This window comes from Meriones unguiculatus, chromosome 14 (assembly GCF_030254825.1).
Source record: "Meriones unguiculatus strain TT.TT164.6M chromosome 14, Bangor_MerUng_6.1, whole genome shotgun sequence".
Classification (NCBI taxonomy): Eukaryota; Metazoa; Chordata; class Mammalia; order Rodentia; family Muridae; genus Meriones; species Meriones unguiculatus.
Genome location: NC_083361.1, coordinates 39,296,325 through 39,323,417, shown reverse-complemented (window position 1 = coordinate 39,323,417; position 27,093 = coordinate 39,296,325). Strand labels below are relative to the sequence as shown.

The following is a 27,093-nucleotide window of genomic DNA, read 5'->3' as shown; positions in this document are numbered from 1 at the left end:
ACAAAATACAATATAAAATTGCATACAGTATAGGAATTGGTAATTCATAAAATAAATGCAAATGTAAAATATGAGCATGGAAAATGCTTGGAAAGTTGGTAAACACAATAATTTAAATTAGAATAATGAAATTGTCATGCCTCTGTCTATTAAATGAGAAAAGATTCAAAACCTACAGTGCTATGATGCACTTGTCTATGGGGTACAAGGTCCACAGGGTCCAAATTGTGAAAGAGGAGGCTGAGGAGAAGGGAGGTTTAACAGTGAATGCTTAATGAGAGCCCTAGCATGTTATGATTGAGTTTTCCTAGGCCTTTTATATATTCTAGGGAAAACAATGGAGATATTCATATCTACATCACTATAATGTTTTGTTGAAAAAGTACTAAACATCAGAGAAAGAGAACATAGGAGGTACCTTGTGAGGTGTCATTAAAAATCACAATTTTAGATATTTAATATTAAAAACTATGTTAAATGAGAAAGTACTGTGATGAGTAGTATTGTCAACTGGACGGAATCTAGAATGACACAGAAAACAAGCATATCTGTCAGAGGAAACTCTCACCCAAAACTTGGGCCATAAAACATGCCCAAGCCTTCAAGAAGCCTGCCACCCATGGCACTCCAGAAGGCATTCAATCTGTATCACACAACACGGAGCCAGTAGGTCCCCAATGCTGGCAATCTGACTCGTCTACCATCCAGCAGGTCATCCCCTAAAGCAGTTTCGGGGTCTGGTGAAGGCAGGTCCTACCTCTCCCTAAGCTTCATTACAAAAGCTGATTCTCAGTCACCTCTGGGAATGTTCTCCTGCTTCAGACCATGATTCGGGTGTACCAGTCTCTCGAGCCAGTGAGGCCTGTTCTCACCGTTTTGAGGACAAACTGAGTCTACTCTCACCTCCCTCAGCTGACATTTTTCTTACATTTGTGAGGTGCTTTCTACATTGGGTTGACTGAGGAGGAAGACCTTCCCTGTGGATGGTCCTATCCCATAATCTGGGGTCCCAGACTGAATAAAAAGGAGAAAATGAGCCAAACACTGGCATTCATCTCTCCCTGCTTCCTGAGGAAGCTGTGTGATGCAGCAGTGTTACCCATTGCATCACCTCCAGATGCCATGCCTTCCTCACTGGCTGCTCTCTGCAACTGTTGCCAAAACACATCCCTCATACCTTGCGTGGCTCTGGTCAGCTATCTCACTCCTGTTCTGTGAGAATAGTAACACAGCATATTACCAAATACTTAGGGACAATACCACCTTGACTTTCTGAAATGAGAGAGTCCTCCTACTGGCAAAAGAGAGAAAGAAAGAGAAAGATGGAGAGAGGAGGTTGGGTATCAAAATGCCAGCTACTGTATCTCTACAGGATGGGTTATGGATAGATGGCTTTGTTCTTTCCCTGCATTCCAACTTTTCTGCAATGAAAGGATATTGATATTGAGATGAGGAAGAACAATCAGAATTTGAAAGAGTCACCCAAATGGTAAACAGGGAGAAATATTAAGTTCCATGTCCTTACTATTACTCCCATTGTTTAGGCTTCACATAAACAGGAATCGATATAGGCCAGGAATTTCGTTTATCAGAGATACATCTTCACTCTAAGAAGACATGGTATAGCCTGTGGAGACCAATGGTAAATAAGGATACACAAACCAAAGCTATTGTGTCAAACAATTACATTTGAGGGAAAGCTTCCCTGGACCTAACAATGTCTCTTAACTCCCTGTTTTGAGCTAATGGGGACTGTGGAAGGAGACACAAACTACTAATGGAAAATACTGAGATAGAGGCTTATGGATATTTTCTTCTAGCTTGTCGATCACCTCGTTGGTCTACAATGCCCCACCTGTTTGAGTGTGCTATGCTTTCCAACTTCACCTTCTAAGTCCACCTCCCATTCCGGCAGCTCACCCAGCCAAACAGAACTCATGACTCCAAACAGAAAACCTCTAAGGCTGCCTTGTGGACTTTTCACATGCTGAGCCTCTGAAGCAGATCATTATAATACAGTTTGATGTGCTGCTGGCTTTGCTTCTTTCATACCTAGAGTAAATGACCTCTAAATGACCTCTCAAAAACCATAAGCAATTCAGCCCTCACCCTGAGGCACACTGTAGAATCAAATAAATAGTCTACTTTTTCTTATTTCCTTGCACTGCTGGTAAGTACCAATATTTAATAAAGACTGACTGATTAATTCACAAAAAAATAACACATCCATAAAGCTGGCTATAGAGCAAAATACGTTCAGGATGTGACCACTCTCGTGCTATGGTCCAACCACCTCCTCTTCTAAGGTTTCTTCCACAGAAGACCTCCCTCTAGCCTTGTCACAGTGTGCCTGTTTAAATGTAAATCTGATTATGAGATGCTTTGATTCAGAGCCTAATACAGTCTCAATTTCACCCAGGGCACAGGCAAGAGTTGCTACAGTGATGTCCAAGACTGTGGAGGTCCTGCCCACCCTGACTTTCCACTCCCTTTCCTACTGTTTCCCTTCTTCTCCTATTCCAATCACAGAGGAGAATAGGCATTAAAGGAGAAAGCTTCCGTCAAAACTTATTTGTGGAGCAGAAGATCTGGCTTAGCTGTTAAGAATTTCCACAGGACCTCAGTTTAGTTTCCCAGCCATTGATATCAGGTGGCTCACACCTGCCTGTGACTCCAGTTCCAGGAGTTCTGAAGCCTCCCCAGGTGCCTGCATATGCATGTGGTACATATAAACACATATTGGCATTCACATATGTATCATTTTTTGAAAGTCATTTGAAGTAGGCATTATATCATACATGTATAATCCTAGCTGTCTAGAGACAGGGACAGGAGGATCACAGCAAGTTCAATGCCAGCATGGTCTACCTGAAGAATTCTAGGTCAGCCTAGGCTCCATAATCAGACACTGATTTAAAGGAAAAAAAAATTTATTCCACAAAGAGGCTCTGCTGATCTTATCAGACCTTGAAGCCAATTCAGGACTTCAGTTTGTATATTTATTCATCACAGAAGACTTGGAGATAATTGTTCTTTTTTGAGCAAAACAAGAACATTTAATCGTGCCTTTAATCATGCTGGTTGTTTCAGAGCCTTCACTATCTAACATGCATATGATCCTTTATTAAATCAGCTGTCTTTTCTTCAACCAAAAATAGACTGTCTTCAAAATTATGTTTATGTAATTTAGAAGTTTTAAACAATAACTGTTCAGATAGTCATTTCTCAGAATTTGATTAAATTTATTAGTTTCCTGAAGGAAGATTAAAGCAAAGTTTTAAAGGAAAGTAAGAAAACAGGTAGGTTTGCCTTTTGATTTCACATGTACCCCCGATGTTGCAAATTCCAAATAAATTCTGTGTGTGTGTGTTTGTGTGTGTATGTGCATGCATACATATACACACATGCGTATCTATTCTCTCTGTACACACACACACACATACATACATACATACACTCTGTATCACACAAACACACACATATTCATCATCTCATGTGATGAGAGGGGATGAGTGGCCAAATTAATAATACTGCCAAGGAAGGAAGACAACCATATTCTGTTTACATCATCCATCAGCCTCTGAATGCATTTAAGATGCAGCGTAGCCCTCCTCAGTGACTGGCACCTACATCTGTGTTTGCTTATGGCTTCATTTGTCAAGCTAAAGTTTCATTAGCATTTATTCTCAGATTAACTTCAAAAGCATTGAATGCAGGCCTGCAATGTGAATTACTGAGCCATTTTCCAACTTGAGCCTCTCTACAGGAACACAAAGCTTGGATGCCGGTTAAAGACAGATTAGCGTGTGCTAAAAACTACTGTACTGTGAGCACACCGTTAAGAGGAACCTATGAGCAATGCTAGTCTTAAAATGCTTCCCTCTTCATTCACAACTTAGCAGGCAAATGCTTGGGAAGTTTGTATGTATACCACACCATGAAAATGGAGCTGGGGAATTAAATAGAATTCTTTTGCATATAGGAGGCTACAGGACCCAGGCAATTTCTTCTGACTCCCATTATCAATATCCCAACAGTCCAGAGATTTATTTTACTTTTCCACTTCTGGGTGAGGGGGTGGGTGCACACGCATGCAGGTGCCCATTGAGTCTAAAAGAAGCATAGGGTCCCCCAAGCTGTAGTCAGAAATGGTTACAAACCACCCAATATAGTTGCTGGGAACAAAATAGAGCTCAGGCACGCTGGAAGAGCGGCCAGTGCTCTTAACCACTGAGCCATCTACCCTGCCCCAAGATACTATCGTATTAAGACTAATATGGCCACATAAAATGGGGCAAGACTAAGCAAGGACTTTATGCTTTGCTTTGGGAAAACGTTATTCTAAATCATCATATTAAGCAAAATAATCCAGATTCAGGAAGACCAATATGTTCTCATATGCAGAGTCTAGGTGAGAATGAAAGCAGACATGAAAATCGATGAGGACTCAAAAACAAAAATGAAGGCAACTGTGGCAGAGGAGAGATGAGTCAGAAGATGTCAGAGGAGTGGGGCATTGATATGATCAGAGTATGTTTTACACAAATGTGAAAACATCATGAACAAACGTGCTATTCTGTACAGTTTACATATACCAATCTAAAACGTTTACAAAATAAATGTTCACTTGTCCAGAAATCCATTCAGTAATTCCTCATTCAACAATACATTCAGTGAGTCACTTGTTCAGTGACTAACTCAGTAATTCACAATCTGGGTCTGACCATGCCTGGTAAGTTGACAGGAAACAGAAGATGGAAGTATCTCACTGAGCAGGAAGCACTGTATATGAAAAAGATTTCCCATATGGATGTGGCTGTCCTCACTCCTGTGCATGGCTCTGTGTGCAGACTCCCAGAACTCTGAGTTTTTCTGGTTTGGAATGTTTCCTTCTACAGAGTTGCTACCAATCAAGGAAGTTCGAAATCTCGTTAAGACCACATGTGGCTGTAGACACAGCTACTTGGGAGGCTGAGCTAGAAACACAGCCTGAGCCCTGGGATCAGCCTGGCAAACACAGTGTCCAATCCAGCTTTGGCAGGGTTTTCTGGAGAAGTAGGGAAGAGCTGGAGACCTGAGCTCATTCGTCTGCATCTTAGCCTCATGTATATGCTTTGGTCACAAACTTTACATTTAGGGAACACTGTCATGCTATCTTCAACCTCAACAAGTGTCAGTTATTTCTCACCCTACAAGTACTTCAGCGGTCTGATTAAAATCTCTTCATTTTGTTAGTGTCACTTAGAATCCAAATCTTAGAGACCAAACATTATCTAAAACGCATCTCCAAGATAAAAGCTCCATCTATGGATACATACACTTATAAACTGCTTGGCCATTTCTTCTTGACAATTTAGAAATTCCAGGAATTTTGCATCTGAACTATTCAATGTGATATTTCACTAATAAATATGAATTCATTCAATAATACAAAAAAGGCTCATTATTTAAAAACCTATGGTACTAACTGGTATCAATAGTTCTTTGTTAAGAACCAATAAAATTATCTGTTTATCTGAAGAAAACACTAGGGGTAATTTCTTTAAATTATATTTTTTTAAAAAAAGAAGGAGAAGTATACTGTTAGTTCTTCAAACATTTGTTACCATCAGAAAGTTCTGGATAGTAAAGTAACACAGAAGGTAACTGTCTATAAAAGGACTATAGTTTTGTTTTGTTGATTATTTGCTTATTTTACATTACTATACATAAAAAGATAAGCTTCATTATGATATTCCCCTTTCTACCCCTCCTTCCCTGAACCATCTTTCTGACCTTCTTCCTGCCATTAAATAACCTCTTCCTCCTTTGCTTTCAATCACATGTGGTTTGTTTTTTGTCTAAGTGTTCCAAGAATAATGTTTCTCATGCTTGAGTTCAGAGACAGACCTTAAAGGTTCCAGGGTGTATTATCATGGATCCTCCGATCCTTAGTAGTAATTTTATATTTATATTCTTTTAAAAATCCGGAAAACATTTTTTATACATCTAGAACTAATGAATATGAACAGTGGATCATGCCATTGGGCGATGGGTGACTAAATGAACAGTTGTATTATTTGGTCACAGAACTGAATAACTTTGTCACACCTGCAACTATATATTCTAGTTTGAATCATTGGGTCCTGATAAAGATAAAAAGCAATACATAAGAAACAAAGGGATGACATGATTGACAGCTCCACAGTGATGGAAAAGAAAAATCCAGAAAACTGAGCCTTTGCAGAGTGATTATAGTTGAGGCATGATAAACTTGACGACATTATGCTTCAGTAAGCAGGGCACAGTTACATAGAAGACTCTGGTTTAAATTCACTAACATACAGAGAATTAGCCAGCGACAAAGACAAAGAATTCTGATAATTTTATAACCATTAGTTTGTGACATGTAAGTCAGAGCTATGAGGACAAGAAGTTTAGCCTTGATTTTAAATTCAGTGTCTTAGAAACACTATTCTGATCATCTTCGGAAAGAATCTCTGAGTCATCACGGGTTGATTTTTTTTTTCCCCTTTAGAAGCCAATCTGTACCTTGATGAGACTCAAGAAGGCTCATCTTCAAGAATCAGTTAAAATACCATTGATGCTGGTGGTGAGTGTGTTCAGTAATAAAGACAGATACAAAGCAAATATACAAAAATCAATACCATCCTTAAACACCAGCAATAAAAAGGCACAGAATATAATGGGGAAAAGATAATTACCGTATTAGGAGCACAACAAAAGATAACCAGAAATAACATTAACTACAAACACCCAGGAAGAGCATATGCTGTTCAGGGAGGGATTATAAAACTATCTATAGACCTGAGAACTCTTACAGAAATGGAAAGGCCTCTATGATAAAGCTAAATAATGACCAGCAGTCTATTATTCTGAAATTTAATTACACATTTACTTCAACTTCAATTAAATTTCACATAGGATTAGTACTAAAATGTGACCATAAAGGTCTAGACTGAAGTAATGAACTGATGAGAACGGCCAAGAAAATTTAGCAAAAGGTGTGAAATGGAGGAAGGAAAGAGAGAGGAAGGAGAGAAAGTACCAGGGATGTGCCCTCTGATATGTGGCTGTGGCTCCTGTCTGTGGCCCTACAATAATGTGGGCAGTACTAACTGGGCCAGGAATGTGTAGAAGGAAGACATGAAGTTGGTAGGGCGGTGTGATTGGAGGAGGCCTGGGAGGAGGTGGAAGGGTAGTGGGGTATGGATGTGATCAAAATACACTGTATACATGTATGAAATTCTAAAAAAACCATAAATTTTTAAAGACAAATTTTTGACACTCGGGGCTAGAGAGATGGCTTAGCCTTTAAGAACACTGACTACTTTTCCAGAGGAGCTAGGTTGGATTCCCAGCACCCACTTGATAGATCACAACCATCTGCAACTCCAGACCCAGGGCATCTCACAACCTCTCTGGACTCTGTTGGCATCACGTATGCCTGTGGTACACAGACACACATGCAGGCAAAACACTAAAATACATAAAAATAAGTAAAATCATGCTGGAGAGATTTCTCAAAGATTAAAAGCACTGGCTGTTCTTCCTGAGTTCAATTCCCAGCATCCACATGAGGGCTCACAATTATCTATAAGGAGATCTAGTGCCCTCTTCTGGTGTACTGGCATACATGCAGGCATTTATCTATCTGCTAGATAGATAGATAGATAGATAGATAGATAGATAGATAGATAGATAGATAGCAAGCAGATAGATAAATCTTAAAAAAGGACAATTTAAAAATAAGTAAAATCAAGATTTAAAATATTTAAAAAGTAGATTCAATTAAATAAGCTGAATGATATCTTTCTAACAGAAAATTTAGAGACTTCTGTAGACTATCTAAGGACAAGGGTTAATAGAGGAATCTACATATTTGCCAAGTGGGTGAACATGCACACTTGTGCCCATGAAATAGATGCCCACACCTGCAATACACCTAGAGCATAGTTTGGAAAAGACACAGGACACTACACCCCTAACTCTTGGTTTTCACTTTCTCCTCTATAGTGCTGTTCCTTCAATCCACTTTAACCATCAATGCCATGACACACACTCTAACCCTCACCATGAGAGCAGTCTCATTTCCAGCCTGACACCACACCACTGTCTCTAATGCTGCAGTTGGTTTTCAGTAATCAGACTCTGCCATAGTCCTACCTCAGGAGACCACTGGACAATTCATCTGCTATATGTGTTCTTAATCAGCCTTCCTGCCTTTGCTTTCCTTCCTGATTGTTCTCCTAACCTTAAGCACATTAGCCATCTCTTCCTGGTGTTCTTGTGCAAGTAAAAGCCTAAACTGTCCACCTTTAATGGCCTTCAATCAATCAACTCAAAGTTTCAGAAACAAAAGGTCTGCCAGTCAGCTTTAGAGCATCAAGCAAACTATGCTGTAATTTCTATTTGGCTTATCTTGCTCATCTCTGGAAAGACCACCCACACCTTCTCTAGCCTCCAGAATTCTACCTATGTGTGATCCCCAGTTCCCACCTCCTGGCCACTTCACATTCTACTGAAAAAAAAAAAAAAAAAAGACTGTCGTAGATCAATTTTGTTTTCACCACCAAATCAGCATGTCACCGGTACTCAGCTTTTACTTCTCATTAAAACAAGTAAGTAAACAAACAAACAAATAAATAAATGGAGCCATGTTTCAGTATATGATGCTGACACCCACATGGATATGGGCATCGCTAGTTGGATTCAGTGGGTGAAAGCAGAAGACACAAACTTGCCAGGAAGATTTGGGGTCCATGAGGAGTTGGAGAGGACACAAGTAGGGATAGGTATGAATTAATATATTGTATTCATTTGTGAAATTACCAAAGAATACATAAAAGGCTTAAAAAGTAAAGTCCATTCTCCTATGAACAGGTCCTCTCTTTACTTGTAGACACCAAGCCAGTTGTCCCCTCAATGACCTCTCTCTCTTCTACACTGATAATCTCTTTTGAATTTTACTTATGTACATATATACACACACTCTGCTATCTTTCATTTAGAAACTAAATGTCATGTTATCTTTCATCTCCCTGCTGTTACTACACATTTTTCTTTTGTCTTTTAAAACTTCTCAAGTGACTTCCTTGCATTATATTTCATTTCTTTTACTCCCCCGCTATACCTCTGGGAACTATTCATCACTATCACCAACAATGGTCCTCTTTCCAAATCAAAGATATATATCTCGTGTTTCATTAAACCCTCCTCCTTCAACTTCTTCCAAGAATTCTGCCTTCTCAGTTGAAGGCACCTTCTAAGTCATTAGGCACAATCCTGTGAGCTCTCTTTGCTGGCCTTTTCTTCATCACTTAAGCTCTAAACATAAAGATCTCTTGGGATTTGGTATGAATCAATATCATTTTATTAATGACTGCATCCATTTTTTTTCAGTTTTAAATACTGTGCACATGCCGATAATGGTCAAATCTCTATAACCTGTATAAGCATGTCTCATATTCTAAGTTCCTACTGGTCACCTTCACTTGAATTTTCTCAGAACCTCATAGAATGTGACTTATTATGCACAATGTCATTGTGAACAGTTCTGAAACCAGACACTTTGGATGAATCCTTGACGCCTCTTTTCTATACACGTTCCGATTTAGTCCATTAGGGGAATGCTCACTCAGTTGCATTTCTCAGATGCATCTGCCTTTCTACAGCTTTGTGTGTGTGTGTGTGTGTGTGTGTGTGTGTGTGTGTGTGTATCTATCTATCATCATTATCATCATCATCATCATCATCATCATCATCATCATCATCATCATCATCATCTTTGGAGTCCCAGCTCCCTGCTTCTCCCCTCAACCCACTCTTCACAAAGCACTGACCAGATCCTGTGAAAACACAGGCCACCACACACTGCTTTGCCTAGAATCTTAGTATTAAATCTTTAAAACACATTAACATAAGCTCCAGTCTCTTCAGGATGCACACCCTGTCTTTCTGTTCTGCTTCATGGTGGCCTCTTTGTACCATTTCTCTAAGGAAAATGACATTCTCCAGAACACAATGTGCTTTCTCCAACCTTAGAATCTTTATTTCTAAAATGTATTCAGATCTGGGCCCATTTTATTTCCTGATTTTATCACATAATATCTGCCTGCTATACCAGAATACACCCTTCGTGAGCTTTTCCAGATCTCTCCTGTCTTCTTGCTGTTAATAATACATATATAGGCATTTCAGTGAAATGAAACAGCACAGAGCAGATTCTGTTCAACACAGCCACTGCCAAGGTGATAAAACAAATACTGTGAGATTCCACTTCCAACAGTGTTAGACTGCCTGGCTTAGAATGCATTTCAGGAACGTCTCTCTGACCTCCCATTCACCTCTCCTCAGCTGTTCTGAGGTTTTGTCACCTGCAAGCCCCCAGGCTGTCTCCACAACAGAGGGGGGAAGCACGGTAGGTGCAACGAGGAGGTCACTGTCTGCAGAGTGAGTTTCTCCTTCGGCTTCTTGGTGCTGAGATAACTGCTGACCTCTGTGTCTGGAACCTTACTTATGGCAGAGGTTACAGTCTGTATAGACTAACACCCATACTGACTTTCTGATGGAGACGCTTTGCTATGATCCAAGTTCTGTGATCCTTTTAAATAGTTCTCTAACCTGTTTCCTGTTCCCTCCTGGTCCCCAGGTTCTCCACAAAGGCTTGTTCACAGGCAATGCAATGTGGCACAATTCCTGAAAACAGCACTATGAAATCAGAAATGTATGGTCCTTGCCAGGGTCATAGTTTTATATAACACAACATGTTTTGACAATGGTCTCAACACTTTCCATTACATCTTGGATACTTACTTTTGACAAATCCTTTAAATACCATTACGTATTTTTGTATCCTGTTTACAATGTATTACACCAAGAGGAGATATTTTTACTGCTGCTAACAAATGAAAAAAGAGGTAGACTTTATTCATCATGATGTATTCAGGCCAAATGAAAACAAAGTGGTATTTCCAACTTGCTTTTCAAAAAGATTCCCCAGTGGTTCAAATATAGCAAGAGAGGCAAATGACTCATCATACCTCATAGTGGAGCTGCCTGCCAGCTCTGAAAACCTGCGCCACAGCATCCAGGTTTCACACACGTTGCCACTGCTGATTTAATTCCAGAAAAAGACTACCTTTGGGCATGTGAAATCAATGTAGTTAATTTAAATCTATTGGATTACAAATTCGTTTATCCCTGTAGTAAATCACTTTTGTAGTTCTATATGATCTATATTTATACCTGCGTATATGGCTGTACATATTTAAGATAAGTTAGAAGAAAGATAATTCAATCAGGGTTTGTATTTTCTTGTTATTTTTGTGATGTGTGTTCTTTTATTCCCATTCCAAAGTTTGTGAATATCAGGATCCAGGGAGATGGGTCAGTCCAAACAGTGATTGCTACACATGCTAAGGACCTGTGTTTGGATGCCAAGTACCTATGTAAAAACCAGCCATTGTGACAAATGCCTGTCCTTTTAGCACCGAGGGGACAGAGACAATGGGATTTCTAGGCTCACTGGCCAACCAGCCTAACTGAACTGGTAAGCTCCAGGCTCATTGAGAAACCTTGTCTCAAAAACTAATGTAGCAGTTGATAGAGGAAGGTACTTGACACTGTCCTGTGGCCTCCATACCCCCACATATATACAAGCATATACGCATGCATACATACACCACAAATATAAAATTTGTGAGCGATGGCTAATACAAAAAGATAGAGTTTAGAATCAAATAAACTGAGCTCACAGCTCAGCTTGCCAAGTGTCTGTTGAATGGTCTTGCAGACCTAACAGCTTCTCCCGGGTGGCTAGGCATTTTGGAGGGTGACAAGGTAAACTTCACTAACCCTTCAGCCTACAGTTTATCACCTCACACACATCTACACACATAGTAGAGATAAACTTGGTTTATTTTCACTGCACTATGTTACACATGTGTAAGATTCAATCCCGCTGAGTGTTCACCATTGGTGCGTTCATGGTTAATCTTGGTAGTGAAGCTGATGAGGTTGAGAAGTAAGTACCTATGATACACCTTGGGTTTCCTAAGTGGGAGAACACATCTTATAGGCAGGAGGCCTGGGTAGAATAAAAGAGAAAATTGGGAAGCCAGAGATGGAGGGAGCCCTCGCTTCCCCATCTGTGCTTCCTACCTATGATGAGGGCTGTGGAGAAGTGAGTGGTCTCCTTAGCCACATGCATGTGCCAACATGAGTTCCTGCCCAAGTGCTTGCAGCCAACCAATCACAGACTAGAGCTTGTGAAACTAGTAGCAAAAATAGATCTTCCTTCTTTTGAAACATTTAACTAGGTGTGTCATAGCAGTGGTGAAAACCAACAAATGCAATCCACAATTTTACACTAATTTTAGCTCTTTATGTTTACATCAAAATGTTATGTTCGCTCCAAACAACTGAGCCAGGGCAGGTCCTTGAAACATAACTGGCCCAAATTTGCTGATGTAAAAATCCGGCTTTAAAACTGTCCCTGTTTGGAGACTCAGGCTATCATCAGTGGAATATCTCGGAGTTGGTTTCACCACATTACTTTTACTTGTATTTCTGTTCTCTATCCAAGGTATGATCAAAGGATTCTTTCTCTAAATTTCCCCAGTGAAGTTTTATGACATGGCTTCCTGTCAGGTGTGAGCAAGAGCCAATGCCATAAATAATGTACAGAAGGTATTTGTGAAAGAAAAACTTGAGTAAGAAAAGCTGGAGGCTCATGGTGGGCAGTAAGAGCTGTAAAGCAGGGACCCTTCTGGGGGCCATCTACTTCTTTCCTTCTCCCCTCCAGCTCTGCCTCTCCCCCCCAACCCTCCCCCTTTTCCCTCACTCCTTCTTCTTTCTCTTTCTCTCCTTCTCTCCCACCCTCCTTTCTTCTCCCTTTCTTTCTCTTAGTCATTCTCCTAACAATTGCACCCTTTTAGAATCTTTAAATCTATTACCAATTCATGCTACAAAGAGGACATGTAATAGCTTTGTAAATTACAGTAAATCAGAGTACAATTATTTTTTTTAATGACCCGAGATATAAGCAATAATTAAGCTACGCTCCATGAAAACACTGGTGCAGCTGAATGCCCAGTGACACTGAGAGCTGCTCACTCCCATATTTTTATCCAAGATTGCAATAAAGGCCAAAGAAGTCAAAAAGCAGACACTACTGATAGAGAAATTCTCTATACAGGCTCTACTAAAATCAGTACAGAGACCCTTATCTCTGTATGTGACCCAGCCACGCCACTTGGTGGTATGTCCCTGAAGGACTGTAAGCTGGTATACCACAGAGAAGGTCATATATGCAGATTCATTACTGCAGTGCTCAGAATGCTCAACAGAATGAGCGTGGGTGCCTGCCAACAAAGGACTGTAAAGAAAATCTGTTACACAAACTACCACATTTTAAATTTACTTTGATTATGGGGTGGATATACACCTGAACATGGATGCCCACAGACCCAGAAGAAGAAGCTGGTGATGCTGGAAATGGAGCAACAGCCACCCTTAACCACCCTTAACCACTGAGTCTTCTCTCTAATCCCAATCATTTTGTTTTTTTAAAAATCATTATAAATGTTAAATGGGAGCCATCAAGATGGCACAGTTGGCTAGGCCTATTGTAGCTAATCTTAATAACATGAACTTGATCTTCCCCCACAAGGAGGAAGGAAAGGAATAACTCCCACAGGCTGTCCTCTGACCTCCACACCTGTGCTGTGGCATGCTTATGTATGCATACACACACACACACACACACACACACACACACACAGAGAGAGAGAGAGAGAGAGAGAGAGAGAGAGAGAGAGAGAGAAATTGGTGAGAAAGGTTAAATGATAAAATTTCTACAAAATACTGGAATTTCTTGGAATTTCTACAACAGAGCTGAGCTTTCACCAGAGGAAGACTTTATTTATAGAAGCAATAACAACAACAAAAAAGGCAAAGGGCTATGGTTTAGGCCACAGGGGTTCTGCCAGCTTTAAAGTGGCCCCACTACCCCTCAAGATGTACTCTCATGAGATAAAGGCTTCTCCTTTCTTGCCTCAGTTTTTACCTACTTCTTCATCCTTTGACCCTCCTTTGTTCTCTGGCCTTGAGTTATTTAAGGTGATGAGTCTGACTGCTTTGTGTTACTACCTACAAGTCAAGGAGCTTATACCAGTAGCCACTCAGCACAGGGCTTCCTTCACAGAGTAAAACCTTTTAAAAAGGGGGGGGGGGGCTAATATAAAGCCACGTACACTAATATGTGTAGTGATGCAGTTGATTTAAGTTCCGGAGAAAGCTGCATTTCTTAATCTAGAGACGCCATGTGAAGAGTGGCATTCATGCATTTCTCACTCTCTGAGAATTAGTTCTGTGCACCTACATGAGACAAATGTAATGTGAAAATGTAGTTAGCCCTCACAGAACAGAGAAAAGTAAGGGTCACACACCAGTAGGAGGTGATGTTTGAACTGAAGATAAGGGAAGTCCGCCAGAAATAGGTCTGGCACAAGAAGCTTCAGATAGGAAACCACTAGTACAAAAGAGCCACTTGGAATGTATGAGTAGCATTGGGGTGGGCCACCCACACAGTTAATCCAGAGAGTCTAACCTCAGTCCATGGCAGGGTGCCGAGGAAGATATAGCATTCTTATGATCAGCTACAAGAATGAGGGAAAGCCTGTGGCATATAGAAATGGCACAGAACACACAGCCACAGGAGAGGGCTAGCATCATAGATATTGCAAAAGGCTGGTGTTAATGCAAAACTAATTCCAGAGTCAGCCATTGTCCAGGCCTGGCTCTTGGAGTAAATGGGCCTGAGTGAAGAGAATAATTCCTAAGGGCCTGGATTATTTTATGCCATGGTAAAGGAAAGCTAACATGGGGCTCCCTACTTCTCACTGCATGACATTCCCATACAGAATCCCCGAGGCTTCATTTCACATAATAGATTCCTCCTAACCAAACTGGGACCAATGCCTAGCCACGAAGAGGATGCTACTGAAGCCCCAGGTTCACCCCCAGTTTAGCTTTCCCTTACTGCCCTATAGAGGCCTGTACACAGTGAGAGCCTACTATTGCATCATCCTTTGCAATCGTGGATAGACACATGACACAAGTTACTCAACTGATACAGTAGAGGTTGTCTCTGTGAATACTTCAGGAAATACATTTTCACTTCTGATTAAAAAGACAATGTTGCTACAGCTTCTTCCTTCCCTCCTAGCTTTATGGCATGCCTAGAGTCCTAAAAGGCACATTGCAAACCTGAGAGAAGCTTGGACTTTAAAACGAGCATGGTCAATATGGCAAAAGAAAAATAAAACTATATAGATTCTTGACAGCATCACTAAACCAACATCCAGACATCTTGTATATGAGGAGCAAAGAAGAAAACAGATACTGTAACAGAAGACTTGAACATTCACCTAGACCATCCTCCCTGTGATTACAGAATTTGGTTCCTGTAGCATCAGGGAATATTTCTAAAATTAAATGTACTGGCTCAGAAGCAGACACAAGAGTCTTGGCTCAAATCTTTTTTTAATTTTTATTTATTCTTTATTATAATTTATTCACCTTGTATCACAACTGTGGCCCCCCTCCTGGTCCCCTCCCCAATCCCACTCTCCCTCTTCTCCTCTCATGTCCTTTCCCCAGTCCACTGATAGGAGAGGTCCTCCTCCCCTTCCCTGTGACCCTAGTCTATCAGGTCTCATCAGGACTGGCTGCATTGTCTTCCTCTGTGGTCTGGTAAGGCTGACCCCTCATGGGGAGTGATCAAAGAGCCAGCCACTGAATTCATGCCAGACAGCTCCTGTTCCCCTTACTAGGAAACCCACTTGGAGACTGCCATGGGCTACATCTGTGCAGGGGTTCTAGGTTGTTTTCATGCATGGCCTTGGTTGGAGTATCAGTTTTAGAAAAGACCCCTGTGTCTAGATATTTTGGTTCTGTTGCTCTCCTTGTGGAGCTCCTGTCCCCTCCAGGTCTTTCTATCTCCCCCTTCTTTCATAAGCGAGGCTCAAATTTTAACCATATTGATTATTAGTTATGTGAACTTAAGCAAGCCTCTTGATTCCTCTGTGTTATGTCACCACTGATAGTAGATAGAACCTAGGAGGGGGCAGCTGTTACTGGGGGGAGAATATGGTTACATTACTTGATGTAACTGAACAAATGTAACTTTCAGAAACCTATTACTCTGAACAATGAATCTACACCAATAATTGCAGAACTGCATCTAGAATATAATGAATGGCCAGTCAAGGCTAGAAAGCACAGTGATACATGGGGTTAAGTCAAGAGAGTCAGAAAATAAGCTACTACTACTGACCCTTCTTACCCCACCTGTGTTCTCCTGAACTGTCTTTCTAGTACATTCTGGACTTCCTATTTTGTATTAGGTGATTAATTGTCCTATGTTGTCATCTAATTTCACATATACATTTTAAAATAGAGAAGAATAAAGATATATATTGACTAGTTATCATCAACAGACTCATCAAACCAAGATTACCTTTCAAAAAGCAAATAAACCATTGAAGTCACTTAACAACCTCCAGCCTCACAGGCTGAGTCTCATTATGGTCTTCCAGAATTCTCGTACAGATACTGGAAGGTAATTTGACCTTCACAGCGTGGACGTGTAGCTCCCACATCAATAATTCTGTGTGCTGAGATGCAGCTGAGAAAATAGGATACTCACAGGATTCTTGTTTATAGTTAGAGCTTACCATACCTGGTTTGTGAGGAAAGTAGTGTTCAGTTGCCAATACAAAGCATTTCATCTCATCTATTTTATTCATGGGCTTAATGGTCCATGAAAGGGACTTATTTACATTCCCATTCTGTTACTTAACTGCTAACAAACCCCTCTCTCCATGCCCAGCAAGAATCTATTCCAATGCTTGTCCACTACCAAGAAATTATTCAGTCAGCAAGAACTGGCGACACTTCCATTTTCAGCAAAAGGACTGATTAAAGTAACTGCCAATGATCACTTAGTCAGATTGGATACAGCAGAATCAACCCTCTTCTGATGGCTACCTCAGCCTTCAAGAATAGAGGAATCTTGATCAAAGAGCAGTGAAATCCAGACGTAAACATGGTCATCATCTGAAATGAATACCCTGGAATTGTTTAACAGGGGTTAAATAACTGTTGGCAAAAGGGACAAATTGCCCAGATTTTCCATAAAAAGGAAAGAAAATCCTTACATACAGCTGACACATTTAAGGAACTGTACGTATATTAGGGGAACCATGGTTTCACAGTCAATCTGCACACCAGAAAAGACAGGTAAATAAGAAAAGATGTCTTTCTTTATCTGATACATATGTGTGTATATGTATGTATATATGCATGTATAAAAATATGCATATGTGTATGTAAGATAATTTGAATGAACATGTCCACAGGCCTACACTGACATTTTCAGGAAAGCTGGTATAGTGTGAAATAATATTAGTAGATTGGGTCATTCTCAAGAGCACATAGAAGAAGCCTAAATAAATGTGTCCTGAACCTGGCTGCCCAGTAAATTGTCTACCAGACATATATGAATAAATTTATATTTTAATTCATGACTATTAAATGAAGTAAAATACTCTCCTCCTTGCACTAGCCACTTTTCATTATTGTAGCTCGCAGATGAAAACATTTTATCATTGTAACAATTTTCATTGAACAGTATTAGTCTTCAGAGACACACCCTTCATCTGGTCTCTGCAGAGTCCTTCTCACCAGGTGCTGAAGAAAGTAAGCTCATATACAGAGTATAAAGAAATCAACACAGGCAAGGAGAAACAGGGCCTGCACAGTGAGGCCAGCAGACATGTCAATGTGGATGGGGAAAATCCCAAGGCCCCAGGCCCCAAACCCAGATGAAGAGCTACAGGGAATTAATGGCTGGTGAGAGATGGAGAATTAGTCTTCCCCAGAGATGAGGCCCCTGATACTTTAGCCAATCCAAATTCCAAGCACTCAGTTCCAAACACCTACACATAGGAATAATTAAATAGATTCAGCAGGCAGGTCTCTTTTTCTGTCTTCTCTCCCCCTCCTCTCTCTCTCTCTCTCTCTGTGTGTGTGTGTGTGTGTGTGTGTGTGTGTGTGTGTGTGAGTGTGTGTGTTGTGTAAAACAGTGATGATTTTAAAAGGAGGCCTTGGATTTGAGAGGAATTAAGGAGGACATTTGAGAAGTTATAAAAGGAAAAGGGAAGGTTAGAAAATTATGGAACTACCAAACTCATGCATGAAATTCTCTAAGGAAAGTTTTATAAAAGCCAACCAATAAAAATGCTTAAAAAAGTAACAAACTGGGAAATGACTAGTAATAAGGCCAGTATTGTTAGCTGTCATGTATTCTCCAATTGTAAAGTACATATTTTAACTGTCTTTAAAAATCAATCATTGTGTAAATGTACCATAATTTCTGTATTTATTCCTCAACTGAGGGGCATCTGGGTTTTTTCCAGCTTCTGGCTATTACAAAAAAAAAGGTGCTACAAACATGGTTGAGCAAATGTCTTTGTTGTATACTTGAGCATCTTTTGGATATATGCCTAAGGGTGTTATGGCTGGATCTGGAGGAAGCGCTATTCCTAATTGCCTAAGAAGCACCAGATATTGATTTCCAAAGTGACTGTAAAAATTTACATTCCCACCAGCAATGGAAGAGGGTTTCTCTTTCTCTGCATCCTCTCCAGCTTGTGTTGTTATATGGGATTTCAATCTTAGCCATTCTGATGGGTGTAAGGTGAAATCTCAGTGTCATTTTGATTTGCATTTCCCTGATGACTAAGGACACTGAGCATTTAAATGTTTCTCTGCCATTAAATATTCCTCTATTAAGAATTCTGTTTAGCTCTGAACCCCTTTTTAATTGGATTACTTTATTTGTTGCTATCCTTTCCCAGACTATAGGCGATAATGTCGATAGTGTCCTTTGCTTTACAGAAGCTTTTCAGGTTCATGAGGTCCCATTTATTGATTGTTGATCTTCAAGCCTGTGCTGTTGGTGTTCTGTTCAGGAAGTTGTCTCCAGTTTCATATGTTTAGCCTGTGTTCTAGGCTCTTCCCCACTTTTCTTCTAACCGATTTGGTGTGTTTAGTTTTATGTTGAGTTCTTTGATCCATTTGGACTTTAGTTTCATGCAGGATAAGTATGGATCTGTTTGCATTTTTCTACATGTAGACATCCAGTTAGACCAGCACAATTTGTTGAAGATGCTATCTTTTTTCCATTGTATTATTGTGGCATCTTTGTCAAAAATCAGGTATCAATAGGTGTGTGGGTATATTTCTGAGTCTTCTATTCAATTCCATTGATCCACCAGTAACAGCTTGATTCATAATTGCTAGAATCTGGAAACAATCCAGATGTACCTCAACTGAAGAATGGATGCAGAAATTGTGGTACATTTACACAATGGAATACAACTCAGCAACTAAAAACAAGGAAATCATGAAATTTGCAGGCAATGGTAGGAACTAGAAAAGTTAGGTATCCCAGAAGCAGAAAGACACACATAGTATATACTCACTTATAAGTGGATATTAGACAAATAGTATAGGATAAACATACTAATATCTGTAAAGAAGCTAAGCAAGAAGGAGGACCCTGGGTAAAATGCCCAATTTTCATTCAGAAATGGGATAGACCTTGGAAGAGGAAGAAAACAGAGAACAGGACAGGAGCTTATCACAGAGAGCCTCTGAAAGACTTTATCCAGCAGGGTATCAAAGCTGATGCTGAGACTCATAGCCAAACTTTGGGCAGCATACAGGGAATCTTATGAAAGAAGGGGGAGATAGAAAGACCTGGAAGAGACAGGAGCTCTACAAGGAGAGCAACATAACCAAAATATCTGGGCACAGGGGTCTTTCCTAAAACTGATAGTCCAACCAAGGCCCATGCATGGAAACAACCAAGAACCCCTTCTCAGACGTAGCAAGTGGGTTCCATAGTAATAGAAACAGGGACTGTCTCTGACATGAACTGATTGGTCTGCTCTTTGATCACCTCCCCCTGAGAGGGAGCAGCCTTACCAGGCCACAGAGGAAGACAATGCAGCCAGTCCTGATGAGACCTGATAGACTAGGATCAGAAGGGAGGGGAGGAAGACATTCCCTGTCAGTGGACTGGGGGAGGGGATGGGTAGAGAACAGGGAGGGAAGGTAGGATTAGCAGGGGAGGAGGGAGGGAGCTACATGGGGGATACAAAGTAAATAAATTGTAATTAATAAAAATTAAAATTGAAAAAATAAAAAAATCAAACATTAACTAAAATTTGTAACAAAGTAAAGAGATGCCATCAGAAAAGATTAGATAGTCTCCAAACAGCAGTTAACACAAATTCTGAACAGGTATTGACATCATTAAAACTACAAGTTCAGTACCTAGATAAATAAGTCCTTATTAAGACAATACATCTGAGAGTTACCACTGGCACAGCACAGGGAGATGAACATGAGAACAAAGGTTGCTATGGTTTTAGTGTGAAATGCGCACCACAGGCCCAAGTGTTTAAACACTTGGCCCCCAATTGTTGGTGCTGTTTGAAGAGGCTATGGATCCTTTATTAAGTGGAACCCCCTGTGGGGACTAGGTCTCCTGAGGCCAGCCTGAAGTTTAGGCATCCAGCCTCACTTCTGCTCCACTCGCTGCCTCCCAACAGTGGACACAGTGTGAGCAGATGCCTCACTTCCATGCCACCCTGACTGTACTGTGCCCCTTGCACCGTGTGCCAAGTGGACCCTTCTCCTTTAAGTTGCTTCTTTCCTTGCCTTGCGTGCCTTGGTCAAGCCACGTAACTAATACAGCAGTCAAGAAACAGGGAAGGCTTAGTTCAAAACCCTAATTGGAGTTCTGAGGCAAGAAGAGAATCACTGCTCACATTGTGTCTGCTGTTTGGAGGCACAATGGGCCTGTGGGTAAGACACAATAAACAAGACAAAGGCTGAAAACTCCCAAACCATGTGAGAGTCACAAAATCTGAAATTCAGTATGTAGGAAGACTGTGAGGAAATCCTCTCAGATCAATCCTAAGAGAAGTGCAAATCACCAAAAAATAAATAAATAAATAAATAATAAAGAAGGGACCTACAAGTAGTGAGCAGAGTAAAAGGAAACTCCTTGAAGGACTAAGAACAGCTTCCATCTCTATACTGGTGATCAGACCCAGGGGGCTGTGCCAATAAGCTTCTGAGAGAGGACCGAAAGTGTCTTTCCATGACAGAGCTCCTATTTAGCATGTGAGTTTTAGCATTTAGGAGTCCCAGGGGTTGATCTGAAGGACTTCCAAAATTCTACACAACAATAGTTGTCCACTTAGAGTGCAATCTTAACATAAATTACTATTTAGGAGTGACAATGAAGTAGAGTAGTAAAATTGCAGCTAAACTGAAAAATAATGTTTTTACAAGAAAACGGAGGAAAGGCTCCAAACTCTCAAAGCCTCCCCATGGATGCATCACCTAAAGGCCCCAAACAGCATCCACAGCTGGTAACCAGAGGGCCAAATACATAACTATAAGTGGGCCATTGCTCATTCAAACCACCACATACAGAGACCATAGACAGTATGTACAACAGGAACAAAGTGGAAACGGACTAGATGCCCATCAACAAATCAATGAGTAATTAAACAAGTAAAGAAAGAAAGAAAACAAAAAAGAAAGAAAATGTGGAGGCTGGAGAGTTGACTCAGTGATTAAGATCATGGCTTCTCTCTCTTTTCTCCTTCTGATATCCATCCTCTTTGCCTTTCTGGATATGGATTGAGCATTTTAGCAAGAGTGCTCCATCTTGATTAGTTTCTTTAGGTGTACAGCTTTTAGTAGGTTTATCCTATATTATATGTCTATATGATACCATGTGTGTCTTTCTGCTTCTGGGACAGCTCACTCAAGATGATCTTTTCCAAATCCCACCATTTACCTGCAAATTTCATGATTTCCTTGTTTTTTAGAGAGTTATGGGCAACCTTTGGGTAGAGTGCAGGGAATCTTAGGAAAGAAGTGGGAAACAGTAAGATCTGGAGAGGACAGGAACTCCACAAGGAGAGCAACAGAACCAAAAAATCTGAGCACAGAGGTCTTTCCTGAGATTGATAATCCAACCAAGGACCCTTCATGGAGATAACCTAAGACCCCTGCATAGACGTCACCCATGCCAGTTCAGTATCCAAGTGGGTTCCATTGTAATAGGAACAGGTTCTGTCTCTGACATGAACTGATTGGCCTGCTCTTTAATTACTTCCCCCTGAGGGAGAAGCAGCATTACCAGGCCACAGAAGAAGACAATGCAGCCACTCCTGATGAGACCTATTTGACTAGGATCAGAAGGAAGGAAAAGAAGACCTCCCCTATCAGTGGATTTGAGGAGGGGCATGCATGCAGAGTGTGGAGGAAGGGAGGGATAGGCATGGGAGGAGGGAGGGACCCACAGGGGAGATAGAAATTGAATAAAGTATAATTAATAAAGAATTTTAAAAAAAGATCATGGCTTCTCTTCCAGAGGAGCCAGGTTCAATTTCCAGCACCTACATGGTAACCCAAAATCGTCTGTGACTCCAATTCCAGGGGACTCAACACCTTCTTCTGGTCTCCATAAGCACCAACCATGAACACTGTATACTGAGAGATATGCAGATAAAAACTCATACACACAGAAAAAAAATGTAGTACTCAAACAAAGTAAAATTTGATTCAGCTGTAAAGAAAAATAAAATCATGCCATTTGTAGGAATATGGATGGAGCTAGTGACCATTATGCTAAGAAAACAAACCATTCTCAGAATGATACACATCATGTTCTTTTTTGCATGCAGGTCTAGATATGCATGTGTGTTGGGGGTTATAGGGCATAAATATGGAGAAAGGAGGAAGAAATCTATATAGAGAAGAAGGGAGGTGGAGGGTACTTGAAAACAGAAGGGGGAACTGACTCAGGGGAAAAGAGGACCAGACAAAGAGGGGAAACAAAAGACAGCAGTGGGTAAAATGAATGAATAAATGAAAACTATATCTTTGTATGAAAAATGCCATAAAGGATCCCAATATTTTTATATGATAACTTTAAAAATATAAAAAAATATCCTATTTTATTCTAATATATCTGCTGATATAACTACTGAGAGGAATGATGGACAAGATGTATAATTAAAGCCTAGAAAGAAATACACCAAATAATGTTACTTGTCAAAGCCTTGCCTGAGTGGAAATGACTGTTTTACTTCCATTCTCCAAACAAAAAAATACTGCTATTATCATGAGAACAAACTAAAATGAACAACTAGTTTGAAGAGCTCCTGTTCCTGTAAGGCCAACAGAAGCTTTCGACTCTGTCTATTAGGCCAAGAAGGTAAAAGAAAAATACGCTTAAAGAAAATCAAACAAAATTTGACATGGTGATACACGCCTGCAATCTTAGTGCCTAGGGTGTGGTAAAAGGAGCATCTGGAGTTCCAGGCTCTCCTAGGAACAGTGAATCGAAGGCTAATGTGAGTTACATGAGTTACATGATCCCTTGCCTCAAACAAAACAAAACAAAAACATAAAAATAAGAGTTTCTGAAATTAACTGCATGAGTCCACACTATAATCAGTTACACTGAGCCAGCATAAAAATGAGTAGAATAGCCTCAGATACATAACTTCCTTCTCCATATAGATTTATTTTTCTTTTTCATGGTACTTTCTCCATTTTACCCTCTATAAACACACACACATGGCAGGGTGGGGTTGAGGAAGCAGGACTCCAATTCCCTGAGTTTCTGCTCAAAGGAGGTAGCCCAGCCCTGACATTTCATCTGTTAACAGTTGTCTGTGCAAACAAAAGGTCAAATGCCTCCTGGAGCAGTGCAAACCACCCAACCACAGAGATGCAGCCCATCCTTCCTAGCCATCCACAGCTCCCTGACCTGACACCACACCAGAGCTGTGACAGCCTTCCCATACCAGATGCCCTTTCACCAAGACTCTTTTGCTGACCCCTAGAAACATCGAATGGGATTTTAAAGTTCAGTTCGCAAGCTAACATCTAACACGCAGGGTACCACTTTCACTGTGCGTGTGCATCTGTCATCTAATACAACATGATGAGCCCGGATCACTTCATTTACTATGGAACTGGCACTCTCTCAAGTACCTATTCAGCAGGTCATTCCAAAAAGTCTTGCTGAGCATGTGGAAATTTCAAGATCTTCAATCTTATTTTCAGCTATAATGTTCCTGCCATCAGAATAAAAGCTCTTAATGGTTTTTCCATTTTTTTTCTATTAGAGAAATGGATAAATGGAGAGGGAAAGCTGGGGCTAATACAGAAGGTGATTTTTGCTCTAATTTGAAGCAGATACTGTTTTGTACTTTTTATCCACTCACTCTCTCCCAACTTCCAGAGCTTCCCTTTGAAATCCTGAGCCTGAATCCAGATGACTTCAGGGGGAAGAAAAAAAAAAAACAAGTTTAGACCTCAGAAAGTAAAGTTAATATCAAGGAATTCATCACAATAGATGTGTCAGAGACTAACCTTCAGAGGCCTTGATGAATCCACAGGGATTACATTCAGGGGTTAGTAATGTTTCTGGGTGCCTTTGAGTATCCACAGTGATAGTGGAGGTGGAGCAAAAGGGAAAGGGGGAGGAGGAGGGCTAGGAGAAGTGAGAAAAAGGAGGCCAGGGAGGACATAAATATGGAGGTGTAGGAAGAGGGGCAGCAATGGAGGGAGAGGAAGAGACGGGGATAAATAAGAGGGGAGCACAAGGAAAAAGGGGAGAAGGGGGAAGGGAAGGAGAAGGTGAAGTGGAGGGGATAGGTGATGGAGCAGAGGGAGGGGAAGGTGGAAGTGATAATGGTCTTGGTAATATTGGTAATGTTAGAGGAGCTGATGAAAGCTGTGAAGTAGGGTATGAACACATCACAAACCCTAGGGCACAAATCAAGTTTCTTAAGCAAATATCAAATTGACCAAAAAGATATACATCAAAGAGTGTGGCAGCCTTTTTGGAGTTAATGGCATCTGAGCAGTGGAATTTGGCCTCTTGGCTCTGGCTATTTTCCAAAGCCCAGTCTCTCATAGACTGACCTTGGTGGTCCTACAGCGGATTGCTCTGACCCTGAGAAACACTGTGCAACCATAGTAACCAGACAGCAGGCTCTGTGTAACCTTGAGTGAGCCCTCATATGTTTTAGCTAAGTAAAGTTGCCTGCATGAGAAACTGCTTGTACTTTTTTGTCTATTTAAGTGTTAACCTGACGTCCATTAAATCGACACTTTGATCAGCATGTAGACTTGGTGTCCTTCTCTGTGTCACCCTGTCTCTCTCTGTCTCTCCCCAGCCCTCTCTCAGGTGGTATTCAGGTGTCTCTGCTGGTTGGTGACAGATGGAGCCCTGGGATGAAACCCTGGGAACCTGAGATGGAGGACCAGCTGAGGCAAGTTATATGGACCACAGGAGCATGCGCAAAGCAACTGACTAAGGTAATGTCAGGTGGCTGTCAGGGACAGGGAACTAGTAAGATGGGATCTATCAGATCCCTTAAATAGGTTTTTAAGACACAGAGAATTAGAATAAAACTCCCTAATCCCTTTACTTTGTAAAACTAAAGAGTTGCTTTGAAAAATTAGAGCAGCCAAACAGGCAGAAAAAAGTACTTCTAAGGTTATTTCAAACATTCATAAAGGAGCTCAAACAAATTTGTGTAATTTGAGAGCAAAAAAAAATTATTTAGGAGCTAGATAGTGAATGTGAAACGGAGTCAAAGAAAAAAGCTGCCAAGTCTCATAATTCAGACTGGCCTCCTGCACCTTCCCTCCCCCCCCCCATGGATGCAGGTGGCACAGGATCACTGCAGAAAGATATAACTGTTCTCTGAGAGAAAATCCAATTAAAAAGAGAACAGGTTCAATTAAAAAAATTGAAAAAGTTAAATATTAAACATAAATAATAATAATTTTAATGTAACACAAAAGGAGTATTCATTCAGAGTGGACTTCCTTTTGTGCAACAGTTGGCTTTTGAGAATATTAATTCAGCCTGTAAAACAGCTATCAGACCCTATCCAACTAAAGCAAACTTAACTGGTTATATTAAACTTTGTGCTGATATTGGGCCACTCTCAACTATCATGTTAAAATTATAGCTGAATCTAGTAAAGAGAGTTTTATTTGTCTGTTTAAATATATGGTCATCTTAAATGGTTAATATATATCTAGGTTATAGATAAAAAGTAATTAAATATATTTTAAAGTTATATTCAAACTGTTGTTTAGAATATATATATGCATATATGTTTATAAGGCCTGTAAACACATATGTTTAAAAGGCAACCATGTGATATAGCTCTGTCATCTTTGCTATATGATCTGGGTTAAAAAATTATTATAAAACCTCTTAGTTAACATAAATTTTGTTTCCTTTTAGACTAAAAAGATAAGTCTCATTTTAAATTGGTGTTGGTTTTAAAAAATTAGATTGTTTGCACTGGTAAATTTTAAAGTTTGGTTTTGACTTTTAAAATTATTAACATGCTTTTATGATTTCACTCCTAAAGAGGATGCTTTGTTTTAATATTACAAAAACAGGTTTCAAAAAATATTTAAATGTTTAAAAAGCAGGTACCATGGTTGTTTCTTGTCTTTGTCTCTGTTTTTGTTTTTGTCTCCTGGCTGTCTGTTTTGGTTTCTGATTTCAGTTTGCTCGCAAGGTCTGGGGAAACTCGGAGAGTTTCCAGTCTGGTGGAGGAAATCTGGAGGATGCTCCAATTCCTGGGGAGGGGTCCAAGAGAGGGCTCCAAGGGCCTGTAAAGCTCTACTCCTTTTGGAAACAGGAGAAAGGGTCACTGGGACCCTACTCTTGATGGAGAGTGGGCTACTGGAGCCCGCTCTCCATCTGGAAGCTGTGGAGAGGGCCATGGGGGCTCTGCTCCTTCTGAAATCTATATGTGTGGAGACGGCCCAAGAGGGGGTCTACTCCTTTTGGAATCTGTGGTACTTGTGTCTGGTAGGGGCTGGTCAAGTCCTGGTATTCAGAAATTCTGGTTACTCCAAGGTGGCAATGTTGGATTATGTTTCTTATGTATGTGA

The 27,093-nt window shown here is 40.4% G+C and overlaps 1 protein-coding gene across 3 annotated transcripts in view; it reads right to left on the bottom strand.

Annotated features, from left to right (window-relative positions):
• Nell1 (neural EGFL like 1) overlaps positions 1-27,093 on the bottom strand; it is a 951,197-nt gene that overhangs the window by 543,944 nt on the left and 380,160 nt on the right. The window lies entirely within an intron of this gene.